We start from the raw sequence: 12,715 nt of genomic DNA on the forward strand, positions 1-12,715 counted from the left end.
TGTTTTTTTCCCAAGATGTCCTAAAAATGTTTCAACCCAGCTGGCACAGCTCCTCTTTCATGCCAGAAACAACTCCCCCTCTCTCCTCGAGCGCTTCCCCACTTCGCCAAGCCCCCCAGGGGGAAGGCAAGCCCGCCTGGCTGGGGTGCCCAGCGGCACTGGAGGAGCACCTCCCAGCAACGTGGCAGCACAAACGCAGGGCTTGCCGCTTTCAGAGCAATCCACATGCAGAAATCTGTTTGTATGAAACATTAGTCAGTTTAGATAACAACAAATCAGTACAAATCCAGCATTCAAACAGATCACCAGCTTTGAATAGCTGACCCACTTTATGCATAATCTTGGCACACAATCTTGACTATGAAATTTGAGGCAGATTGGTTTCAGCTTGGTCAACTTGGAAGGAAAGAAATGAAGAACACGTTAAAGCAGGGCTCCGAATGAAGGCTTCTTTCAAATTTAACTGCAGCTCAAGCTGCCTTGTTCTTACACTGATAGAGACTGCAATCATCCACAAGCACCCTGTTTGGATTACCTGCCGGTCGGTTTCCCATGGAGGTGTATTTGGTTGGCAGGCGCAGCTTGAACCTGTCTTTAGAGCGCTGTGCTACAAGCGTGGCGAGCACCACACGCCTTGCTACCACACACCAAAAAATCCCCGGCACCAAGGATTCAATTCAAAACCTACTACAAAGTTTTAATCAGCACCAGCACTCGTGCTGCAGGTAGAAAAATGGATTGTTGCTAACGCACAAAAAGAGGACTGCGAGCAGAGCCATTGAGTCAGTGTTACAGAACAGCACGCCTCTTCCACAAGTGTATAATTTCTGGTTGGTAGAGAACCGAGGTGAGGGAATACAAGCAGACAACCGCCAGGTAACAACGAGGGCAAACTAGGCACAAGATGCAGGTCTAATGTTCAGGATACCTGCGGACACAAACAATGTAATTCTGTCGCTTAATCGTAGCTCGTAACGAAAAGTGGCAATGGGGTTCTTGGGAATTGGGCAGGCTCACAGAGCTCGGTATTTTAAGTAAATACCACAATCGGCATGAAATCCCAGCAACTAAAATATGAGAAACAGTATGAACTACCAGTCTTTTATGGGATGGAAAGAATTATGCCTAGCTATCCAAAGGCTAGTTTGGCTTTCATACACTTGTATATAAACCATGAGTCACTTTACACCGTCCTGACTCCAGCTCATTGCAAAACACAGAGGCTTTGTTAGTGGTGTTTAAGTTAATTGCAGGTATTCTAGGTATTGTTAGTGGGGGACAGAAAGAAATATTAGCCTTTTGCTTAAAGGGAGAGAAAATTTAAATTCATATTGATACAAGAACAGGGTCAGGAAGAATATACAAGCATCTGCATTACCGAACTCCTAGTGCTAAATACTGCAAGGGAGAGCTATGGATATTTCTCTGCTTACGACAACAGAGAGAACCAGTCCTGAAACTGCAAGGAGAGCGCAGTCAGTCCCGCCTGCAACGCCCCACGAAGCTCTGCAGGGAGCAAGGTGGCTCCCTGGGGCTGTCCGCTCGCTCAGGTGGCCCCGCTGCATTTGGAGACGTGCGTGAAGGCCCCTGTCCCACCAACCTGTCTCTGGTGGCTGCCCCGAGCGTCTGCCTCACGCCAGCCCCGACAGGTCGCTTCAGTTCTCGGTTTCATTTACCCGACTCACGAACCCGGCGTAATGGGTTCTCCGCTGAACACTCTGAGCCCTTCCGCTGGCGGTTGTTACAATGACAGCTCCTCTTGCCGGGCAGTAATAAGCCTCCCTGCTCTGCGGTGGAGTGCCCAGGTAAGCAATTTGCCCATTTTACGGACAAACTGAGATACTGAGACGCTCACACACTAAATTAGCATCAGCGTGGAAAAAAATAGGTGATCCATTTTCGGTTTCCTTCCTTAGCAGCTACCAAATGCTCAGGGGAGTGTGGAGGGCCCATCCTGACAGCTGCCTTCGGTTTTAAGCGTGCTCACTCGTTGTAAAGAAACGCGTAATACCTCTCTGTTAAACCTCGTGTGCGTTTTCCACTTCCAAAACTGACATCAATTCCAGGGTTCCGCAACAGCCTGCCAAGAGCTGGCAGCGAGCTGGCTGCCGCTTTGTCGAAGAGGATTTACTCTGAATAACGTTGGCTGGAGGTAGGAGACCTGATTCTATTTCTAGCTGCACTGGTATAAAACCGGAGCAACGTCTGCAGAAGGCAGATGCAAGGGTGTGAAAGGATTGCAGTGGGAGTGAACCTGGCTCAGAGGAATTGTTGGTGTATTTTTTTCAACGACATACGCGTTTGGAAACTAATGGAAATGCTAAATTGGCTATAAAGACCTACAGTGGAAAAGTAACATTACTTTCAAGAATCTCAGCTGCTGTGAATAAATGTAATTAGGACACATTTAAATTTGTTTAATAGTTACCCAAAAAGGTTGTTTGCAATCTGCAAAGTAATATGCCCCTAAGTGTAATGGGTAGCATACGATTTCATTAGCAGCAAAACAGGCACAATATATTGCAAGCTGCAATTCCTAGTTTCCTCTCTAACTAGAGCTCTCCCAAGCCCTTACACCCGAGTCCCTGCCGTAGGAAAAGGCCTCTCAGGGGTTTATTTGTTTTTTGTTGGATCTTTCCGCTTGTTTGCTTTTACAGAAGGGGAGGCATTTCCCAGCCTGCTGCGCATCTCTCCTCCGTGAGCGCGCAGGAGGACGCCCCCCGTTCATGGAGCAGTGAGGTTACAGCTCGGGACCCCCCAGAAGCCTGCTCTAGGTGCACTCACGGCTCCCTGGCCCCACTGCGACTGCTCGTGGAGCAGCTGAGCTGCCGGGGCTGCACCTCCACGCACCTCACGTGTGGCAGACAGCGCCGTGGGGAGATGCAGGGACCTCCCGTAAGGCGGTGGGGCAGCCCCACCACAGCTGTGCTGGCCCCAGCACCCCCAGAGACCACGCCGGGGACAGGGAGGGAAGTGAGACCCTCTTGTCCCCACCCCAAATGCTTCCAGTATCAGGAAATTAATAAAAACGAATACAATACGGGAATACACAAAGGACTACAAATATCCCCTTTGTTGTATCTGATTTGGACCTGGAGCGTGTCCCAGCTTCAGTCTAGCCACTCAATAATCTGACCGGGGAATGCTGCATAAATTACTCATTATTCCCACCAGATGAGCTGTCAAAGGCTGCGGAAACCAGTTCACGGTCACTTCACCTCTCTCTGCTCACTCTACTCTTCCTTACTTTCCCCTCCAATAAGATCTGTTGTTAAACACTTGTCTTGAGATGCTGAGAGAGAGAGAGAAGGGAGGAAGTACGGAAACCCTCCACCAAGCATCCTCAAGTTTTACTTTTGAACAAACGAACAGCAGGACACCATAAAAGCCAAAGCAATTGTGCTTTCAGCGTGAGCTCATCATAAAGCAGCATCCCCGGTCTCCCTGCACACCTGGGGTTTCCACCGGCACAAACGCCCAGCCCAAGAATCGCAGAAGAAGCACGGACAAAACTCCCCTGTTGCCAGAGGAGATCCTTGTGAAGAGCACAGGCAGCTCTGGAGCAGAGCTTGTGCATTTCTCATGTTGCAGCTACTCGTATTTATTTTCGAAGCAAATCCCGAATGTCAGAGCATCGCGTAAACACTGCATCCGACTGCTGCGCGGCAGCTGCCGCCCTGCACAGCGCACCCAGCAACTTCAGCCCCCGGCCAGGACTTCGCCACGACTAAAGCAACATCTCCCTTTTATTCTTCTGAATTAATCACCCGTCTTCCACACTTCCATTCGTCCCTAGAAGCTGTGTTTCTGTCTGTCCACCTCCAGGGTTTCCCTTGTGTTGTCGGTTCCATGTTATGGCCGGCGCAAGTGGCAGAGAGCTGTCGGTCTCCTAAAGGATGTTTCCACACATGGCTCTGCCCCAAACACCTGGAAGTACTTGTAGCCCTGGAAAGGCAAGCCCAGATACTGGGTGGCCCTGGAAAGCCAAATGTCACTGCAAGTTTGCAAACGCTTCCTGTCATCACTTTTGGGCCAGCCCAAAACCCTGGAGTGAGATGTCTCCTGGGGTGAGGAGAGGCAAAGGTCGAACCCTGGCTGAAACGTGGTGCCCCGAGTCTCGTAGCAGCCCCGGAGCCAGGAGGAGCTGGGGTCCCGGGGCCAGACAAGAAGCCTGCAGGCTGCGGGACTGACCCGGCACCTCATCGCCCAGGGCAGCCACGGCCCCGAGGGAATGCCCAACCCCAAAGGGAGCCTCGTATCTCTCCATCCCGCCAGCACAACAGAAAGCCACCGAGTAACAGCCGGAGCGGCACCACTCTGGTTTTCTCAGCACAGAAGGTGCACAAAGCGCAGACACCGCCTTGCCCGGACTCCTCTGTGAGCTGGCTGGACGCGTGACAGCTCCAGACCACGCAGAATTGAGGAAAAATAGGGATGGGAAGGCCCCACGGAGGTCATTTAGTGCAGCACTCATCCCCAAGGCAGGATCAGTTTCCCCCTCGTCATTCTTGGCAGACAGGAATAGAGAGGAACCAAGAAATGGAACCTCAGGGCCTCGGGGCAGGGTAAGGGTAGCTGTGAAACACGTCTGCTCAGGGGGAGGTGTGAACGCGCTTATTCTAGAAAGCCATGCCATAAAAGCAGAATCAAGAACTTGACTTTACCTCTTTTTTAAAATAAACAAACAAATCTGGAAGCTTTAAAATCCAGGATATGGGCTGAGAGCTATTTCATAATCCTGAGTCACCTACACAGTCACCCAATGCGGAAACGCATCGCATCACACCCTAATATGCACCAGGCAAATATTTTTGTAATCTAGCGCTAATGATACCAAATATTATTAACTTGTCATTTGGCACACTATTGTAAAAATAATATTTAACAACGCATTAACTGTAGTTGTAGCAAGTGATGTATTTAGTTAATTGTATGCAATTAAGTTATAATTAAAATGGGGACGTTTCATTATCTTCCTTGTTTTCGCTAAAAATCTAAGCAGGAAATTCAATAAATGAAAGCTTCTGGAAAATCATGTGAAGCATCAAGCGCTGGAAGATGAATATAGCACAAGGCATCGTGTGTTGTTCATCTAACTTTATTAAAACCCCGCCAAGTTTAAATCTTTAGACCTTTCATACCGAGCTGAACTTCATTCCTTTTTCTTTCCTGTTTCTTCATCCTATCTGTTATATCACCCGGGCTCAGAGCTACTGCATCGTTATATCCTGAAACGCAAAGAAAAAACCACACGGGTGATGAAAGGGCCATGTCTGAGCTGTGGAGGGAATACGGATGCAGTTCTGCATTTCATCTGGCATAACTTCCCTGCATCACAAGGGCGCTCCTTCCACTGTTGTCAAGACTGATCATACACGTGGGCAAAGCATAAAGGTTACAAATTGCAGCGTGCTTGCTGTTAGGGGGCTGCTCTTTGCTCGGCACGGGTGATTAACAGTCTGTGAGAACACAGACCGCCCGATGTGCACACGCCTTTGGAGAGGAGGAGTGGGAACTCACCCTCTCGCCGATCCTCGCTGCAGCCAGGTATTTCTCCTTTGCTTTGGGAACTGCACAGACCCCTCCGAACACTGGGACACAGGAATATCAGGCTCCTATCCCCCTTCCTCGGCCCAGGCCAGAGCTGTCCAGCACCCACGCCAGCCACACAAGCCCCCAGTACCAGAAGGCGAGCTGGATCAGCCCGACACCCCACGCATTTTGGATGACACAGCTTCAGCGCGGAGCTTTGGCAACGTGTCAAGACTTTTCCCTGAAGACTCCAGCTGCTGCTTCCCCTGTTTCATTTCGCACTCCTATAAATTAAAAGTTTTGGTAACACATTTTGACTGCTGTACGCACGTCGCTCTTCCCATCCACACTGTGGAGTGCTCCACGCCCTCCCCTTACCACAGCCCAACGTGCTGAAGAAGCCGAATTCGCTGGCGTTTGGTACCCACCACCTGCCCCAGCAATTCCTCCCCAGGCCTGAGGAGCAGCGAATGTTCATGGCAAACGAGCTGCTGGAGGCTTGGCATTTCCAGCCCAGCCTGAAGACTTTTTCTGGGTAGATGCTCGCTGCCTGCCAGAGGAGCGGGGTGTGCTGGTGAGGTAGTGGGCAGTGACAAACAAATGCCTGTCTCAGTCCACATCTGCTGAGGTGGGGTGCTCAGGCTTCTGCCTGTGGGACCTCACCGTGCTCAGAAACAAATAAACCTGGGGACAACCTTTCTGTCAGGCTTCATCCCACGCTGCAGAGAAAGCTTACGGAGCACTCGCTTTAATTCAGAGTTCATACAACCCCAATCCAGACATGACAGACCCCGCCTGCTCCCACAAGGCCCTCGCCGGCTTCAAGTTTTCTAGCCCAGCGGACACATCAAAGAGTGAAAGTCGAAGAACAGATTTCCTATTTCCTACGAGGGGATTTTGCTTTCCTGTAAGGAAACTTTGCTTTCACGGGCGGCTGTGGTTAGCCACTGGGACCTGAAGCTCCCGTTCGCCTCGCTGGTGCTGGCCGGGGGTCCCAGCGCCTCCTGCGCCCCCCTGGCACATTCTTCAGCCTCCTTCCATCCAGCAGTGGCAACTCAGTGAAGCACTGCCACAATTTAAATAGTTATTTGCATTTCATTAACAATGACAACATTTATTTTAATGCAGTTAAATCAGAGTAGCATTTAATTTAATTTTAACAAGATAGTTATTAAGCTAACCAAATATCAATTGATTGCTGAAGAAACCACATCGTGAAACAAACACGGCGAGAAATAAATCTTGTTGCCAGGCCATTAATGTAAAATCACATAAATAATAAATGTCTAATTAGGTTCTCTCTAATGAAGAGCTCCAACTGTTCGCTGCCATTCTCCGGGAGGCCTGCTGCCTCCTGACGTCGGCTGCTAGGGGAGAGGGATGCGAGCGCTCGGGGGCGACACAGGCTGACCAGCGCCGGGCAGCCGGCTCCCACGAGACCCCTGGTGCCCACCTGATGTCTCGCCAGCCCCGCGCAGCTCCTGGGGCTCTGCCTGGTGCTGCTGCTCACAGACACGAAGGTCTCAGGCCCCGGAGGGAGCCAGAAGCCAGGGGCAGGGCGCGAGGCGTGGGGTCAGCCTCCCACGCTGGGCAGGAGCAGCGCGCGGGGCTTCCCTGCGAATTACCCCGTGTCCGGAGCTGCAGCAGTGGCCAGTCGGGGCAGACACAAACATTTCCTTCTCCAGTACTGCTAAGGACGTGTAATTTTCATCCATTTGTATGTGTGGGTATCGTTTTCAAGGGTTTTGTTTGTTTGCTTATTTAAACACAGATCTCTTGCGGGGAGTTATTTTCATAGCTTTTCTGACCATCTGCTCCGTCCAGCTGCATAAAACAGACCAAAAAATCTCACCCAGGCAACTCTGAATCGAGTCTGCAACTTCTGCTTAAGGCGTATTATATTACATGCAGTCTTGATTTAAAGACTTTAAGTGATGGAAAATCCACTAAATCCCTACACAAGTCGCCCTGATGGTTAACTATGCCCACTGTGACAAATGGTCACCTTCTCCCGAGCCCAAATTTGTCTGCTTTTAATGTTTATTCACTGACTGTTCCCGTGCCTTTTTCTGCCAGGTTAAAAAATCACCAGCAATCAGAAATAAATTACTTGGTCCTGAAGCTGCCAGAGGACTAAGGTATAAACAAATCGAGAGCAAGCCAAAGAGATTTGTCCGTGTGCAGACAACCTGCCAGCAAGGGCTGCCTCCTGCCAGCGCGGAGCCCAGCAGAGAGTCGAGGTAGAGGCAAGGAGCCCCCAAATGCTCCTGAGCCCCCAGCAGGAGGTGCAGCTGGCCCCGGAGGACCCCCAGCTCCCATGGGGGGCAGTTGGATGGGATGTAGGGACAGCTCGGCTTTCCCACCCCGGCACCCACATCCTGCTGCTCTGCAGCCACCGCGGGAGCTCCTCCAGGTGAAGCTCAACCCAAAGCAGCCCGTGACCCGTAACCTGTACCCACACCTGGTAGCTGGGCTCCTAGCAAGGGCTTGTACAGCTGGAAGCACATCTCTACCGAGGAGAGACAACCTCTCCAATGCTGATACGGAAATCGTGGGGGTTGTTTTGTACAATGCTGCTTGGCTGTGTTGTGGCAGCAAAGCCCTGGCAGTGCCTGCCCCGAGCCCGGCTGCTCCCCAGCGCTGCCGCCGGGCACACGTGCCCTTAATCGCAGCGCCAGCAGCAGCCGGGGCTCGGCAGGGTTCAGTTACACAGATCAGAGGCCGCGATTTCGACGGGGGAAGCAGGTGTTTGGGAATATGATCTATTTTTCCAGGAGGATGTGATAAATACTTTTGAGCTAATTATTTTGCACCAAACCACGCTGCTTTAAAGCAAACGGCCTGCGAGGAGGACTCGTCAGCTCGCCAGACAGGTGGGATTTTGCACAAAACTTTAGGCTCGATGATGACCGCGGGGCAGGACGGGTGGTGGCATCGTCCTGCATCGGGTGAGCCTGCACCAGAGCTGCAGCTTCACCTACAGCCAACACGTGGCCAACCACACTTTTTTTTCCCCTTGCATCTTTTCGTTCTTTTCCAGCTGAAGCAACTTGGACACATCTGGGAAGAGAATTAAGCAAGTGATCAGAAAATGTGCTGGGCCTTGTGCAGTAACAATGCAGTAGCTGCTGAGAACTAGCTGCAATAGCAGGGGAGGTACAGGGCTGAGAGGTAACTTTGGGCTGGGGAGAAAAGCTGGCCAGCCAAGGGGCAGATGGACCCACATCAGTCCCTTCCTGACTAGAAAACGTGGTGTTGGCCAGGCCCAGGGTGCCCCTGACCTCAGAAATGAGCAGCGCCCAACGGGTTACAGCAGGGAGAGAGCCCGCAGTGCAAACAGCACGTCCCTCACTAACAAAGGAGTAAATGATTAACTTTCCCTAATTAGGCACCACTCCCATTCCACGTCTGTGTGTTTGGGGTTTGGAAAGGGCTGAGCTGGCCGGCCCGCGGCTCTAACAAAGCAATCTCCGCTCCGCACAACTAGGAGGGACCGTACCACCACCAGCCCTCTCGGTGGTGGCAGGTGAAAAACTCACTGCCACTGTTTGCCATCCTCTGATAAACTTCCAATGAGGAACAACAGAGACCTCCCCCACCACCAGCCCGTGACAGCATTCTGAAAAATCACTTGTAAATCCCTGCCCAGGCCCCCGCTACAGCCCCAGGAGCACCCCCAGCAAGGAGGGACCCGTGGGAGGCGAGGAGGGCTCCCACCCTTGCTCTTCAGTTGCCAGAGGTGCAACATGGAGCTGCCACGCACGAGCCAGTCTCTTTCCCATACAGAAACCCCAGGAAGACCCATCGCCACGCTTCCACTGGTCCAAGCTATTCTTTTTCCAGGGGTGACCCCGAAGATGACGCAGCTGGAGCTCGCCCTGCTCTGCAGCTCCCGGCTGGCCAGGAGGTGTCACGGCCGGCTCAGCTCTGCCTCCTGCTTCCCCGTTTAGCAGCTGATGGTTTGTGGTGCGAGAAGCTCTGTAAGCTGAGGGCGCTGCGCCAGGCCTTCCTGGTCATCTTCTCTCCTGAGGTCTCCCCTGCCAGGGCTTACTGAAAGGTGCTCGGCACCGCGTCTCATTTTCCAGGTACAAACAGTTTGGGGGAGAACAAAAAAAATAAGGGAAAAGCAAAGCAAAGCACAGCAAGCGTCCAACAATGTTATTGTGAGCTGAGAAGATGTTAAATGAATTAATTTGATTCATTCTTAAATTTAACTGGCGAGGTTTAATGGTTCACATTGAAAGCATGAATAACTATTTTGTTCAGCGAATGACTGGAGTTTAGTGACTCTTGATGTCAGTGTATTTTGCCCAGGGTAAAACTTGCTATATGAATTATTCACTGCTGGGTGGAATGAATGGGCCATGCTCATACACAGAATGCCAACTGTGGTTATTTGACATGACGGGGCACACTTGATGCTGACAAAGGACAATAGTTAATTTACAGTGTGGTACTGGGGCTCAGTCACTCTCCTTAAGATCTTTATAGAAAGCATGGCACTTTTTGTCATGTACTCCACATTAAGATGGATTCTGTGTGCCAAAAAACACTGAAGCATAGCTCACTTTTAAAAATGTTCACTAGTTTAAAGGCAAAAAAAAAATCCACCTTCCTGTCTTGTTTGGCTGAAACATTGCTCCAAAGAAAATGTGTTTAAGAGCAACTTAAAAATAAATGGAGGAATGCATCTATATATCACCGGAGCATCTTGTCATAGATGCAATAGTTGATAGCTCCGAGAATCTCTCCTTGATAGGAAAGGATCTGGCAGCCTCTCACACACCAGGATCTTGGACTGGAAATAATTGTGCTTTTACCTAAGCTTTTATTTCCAAAGCCGGGAGAGAAGAGACCGGGCAAAGTTTCTACACCGAAGTATTTACAATGAGCAATCGGAGCAGGACGTTTTCCCAGCCTTCTTAAAAAGCTGTTGCTTTAATGCAAGCCATTTGTAATCTGGAAAGACAGAACGCAATTCAGCCTGATCTGACAAATGGGCCACAAAAGTTTACTTACGCATAATAATGATACATTCATCTTTACTTTACACTTCCCAACTGCATGCTTATTGCAAACATCTGTGTTGCTGAAACTGGCATCACAACTCATTTATATGGTTAAAACCAGTGATAGATGAAAGGGGAGGGGGAGGGGAAGGGGGCTCTGTTTCCTCCCCAGTTTCACAAACAAATATTTGGTTTCATCTCGGAGCGTTTTTCTGTGAATGGGCTGAGTCACTGCCCTGGCATGAGCAGAAATAACTGTATGGATAACTTCCAAATCAGCCACCCAGCGCAACCCCCGGGTGTGCGAGCCCTGCAGTGCCAACGCACCTCGCACTCGGAGAAAAGGCTGAAGGCAAGACCACCAAAAGGCAGCTTTCGTTTCTCCACCACGTCACACGCGCCCCACCGTGCAGTGACAGCAGAGGCATTCCCCTTCTGCTCCGTGGGCCAGCAGCTCCGGGCCATGCTCCTCCATCCCCAGATCTCCCCTAGGAGCAGCTCAGCTCGTAACGCCAGCCCAAATTCAAGCATCCTCTTGCCTTATGCCAAAACGGGACGGTTTCCCTCAAACTACAGCGTGCTGGGGACGGCGCTTACCTCTGAAACGAGCCTGCCTGCATTGCCAGGCTTTCGTCCCTCCTGCCTCCGGATGGTTTGGCACAAATCCTGCTGCCTAGTGCTGTGCAAAACAACACCGCCAGAACTGAAATGCAGTTTGCACAGCTAACAGTGAAACGGGACGCTGCCCTGGGGCTCCCAGATCTGCCAGGCGTTACACGTATTTGTTTCTGTGGCTGTGACCAGGTCACACTTCGGATTTACAGCAGCACGAGGTATTGAATTTCTGTGCCCCCGTTTGGCGAGCATACACCATCCCTGGGGACCCTGGATACGCGTTAATGCACCAGAAAGGCTCCCAGGTCGTCTTAGAGGGATTCTCTCCTCAGACACCTAAACATTGCTTGTTATCTGCCTGCCTTCGTTTACGACACGATATTGGGGATTCTTTGTAGTGATGAAGACCATCTCAGAGCCCCTGCAGCCAGGCTGATGGCTGTGCACATTTGAAGCTTTCTATTGCTAAATGCTTTCTGTTCACTTAATTCCCTGCCCCAAAAGCAGGGGTCAAGCCTTCCACAGGTGAAATCTTTAGCGAGACGTCTCCTTTTGCTCCAGGTGTCTCTGTTTAATTGCTGCCGAGGAGCTGGCAGCTCCCTGCCTGGCGGAGGTCTCGCTGGTGGTGCCAGCCACCCGCCAGCAGCACGCCTTCACCTGCAGGGCTGCGAGGGGAAGGAGGGACGCAGCAAACACGTCCACTGCCTTTCACCGGTTAATTTTGGTCTCTGCATTCATCAGAAAAGCCAGGAGGGTACGGCAAAGCAGGGATGGGACTCCATGAGCAGGAACATCTGAATGAAACGCTGCCTCTCTGCTGCTTTCTGAGGAATATGCTCTGCTAACACGGTCCACTTGTAGAAGAGCAGAGGGAGGGCAGCTCGCTGTGGCACTCACACGACTGCGTGGCTGGAGGGTGCACGAGGAGAAGCGACTCCTCTTTAGCCCTTTCAGAACGAAGAGCCTGCGCCTGTCTGAAGCCTCCAATCGAGAAGCCATTACCTTAAGGTATGTTTTCCAACCCCTGCTATTTTCAGGGCTGACTGCTGCAGACTGAAGAATACCTCCCAACTTTTTCTCTTTCTGTGCATTCCGGCTGTTTATTTTGTGTAGGTACTTGTCCAATTTCAGATAATTTCATGTCTGGAATGTCTGCAGAATTCAGCGTGTGGGACTATCACAAGGCAAAAAGAAGCATTTTTACAGGAAGTGCTTCGTAACACTGAGGACTTTTATGGAGAAGATCAGTGCCTTGGTGCATGCAGAGATTTACCACAAGCAACAGACCCGGATTTTGTTTGTTTGCTACAGTTTCTACCAGGTGTACAAGCTGTCATGCACAGAAAATCCCTTTCATTAGGAAAAATGAGAGCTCCAGAGCTCTTCACTGCTTTCTTTGTCGTCCCTCTGATTTTAGGTACACTACTGGTGAATAAAATCCTATCATAAAACACAAAGATTGCAGTAATTGCACATGTTAAATATCGGTGATGCAGTGGGCCTCTGGATCACTAAGCAGTAATTCAGCAGCAGCCTCTTGAAGCAGAAGCACGCTGAAC

Source organism: Netta rufina (assembly GCF_964035555.1).
Source record: "Netta rufina genome assembly, chromosome: 7".
Taxonomy (NCBI): Eukaryota; Metazoa; Chordata; class Aves; order Anseriformes; family Anatidae; genus Netta; species Netta rufina.